The sequence below is a fragment of the Triticum dicoccoides genome, chromosome 2B (genome assembly GCF_002162155.2).
Source record: "Triticum dicoccoides isolate Atlit2015 ecotype Zavitan chromosome 2B, WEW_v2.0, whole genome shotgun sequence".
NCBI lineage: Eukaryota > Viridiplantae > Streptophyta > Magnoliopsida > Poales > Poaceae > Triticum > Triticum dicoccoides.
Genome location: NC_041383.1, coordinates 817466666 through 817467195, shown reverse-complemented (window position 1 = coordinate 817467195; position 530 = coordinate 817466666).

Here is a 530-nt window from a genome sequence, read left to right as displayed (position 1 = left end):
GACTGATCCCCTTGCGCCGTCGCCGCCGCCGCCGGAGCCCCCGGACCCGCTGAAGATGGATATGGACCCCCTTGCGCCGCCGCCGCCGGACCCCCCGGACCCGCTGGAGATGGGGACTGATCCCCTTGCGCCGTCGCCGCCGCCGCCGGAGATGAATCCCCTTCCGACGGACCCGTCGAGGAGGATGGTCGGTTCGCCCTCTTACTACTCTTCTGATGCTTCCCCCCGCGGCCACGCCCCATCGCTCTTCACGCCGCCGCCGCCGCCGCTCTCTCCCGGCCAAGCTCAAGCTTAGGGTTTCTACCAAATGGCCGCGCTGGGGAAGATACTCATCTCATATCAGTCTCACTCTCTCTTCTTATACGAATTATGTCTCACTCTCACACAGCCCAGGCCACGCCCGCACCGGCCCACGGAAAAGACAGGCCACTTTCAGCCCGCGGATCCTTGGGAAATCCTTTCCTTCCTAATTCAGAGTTTCCATCCTCCTAATTAAGAGTTGCTTCCCTCAATCGAAAAAAAAAACAAAA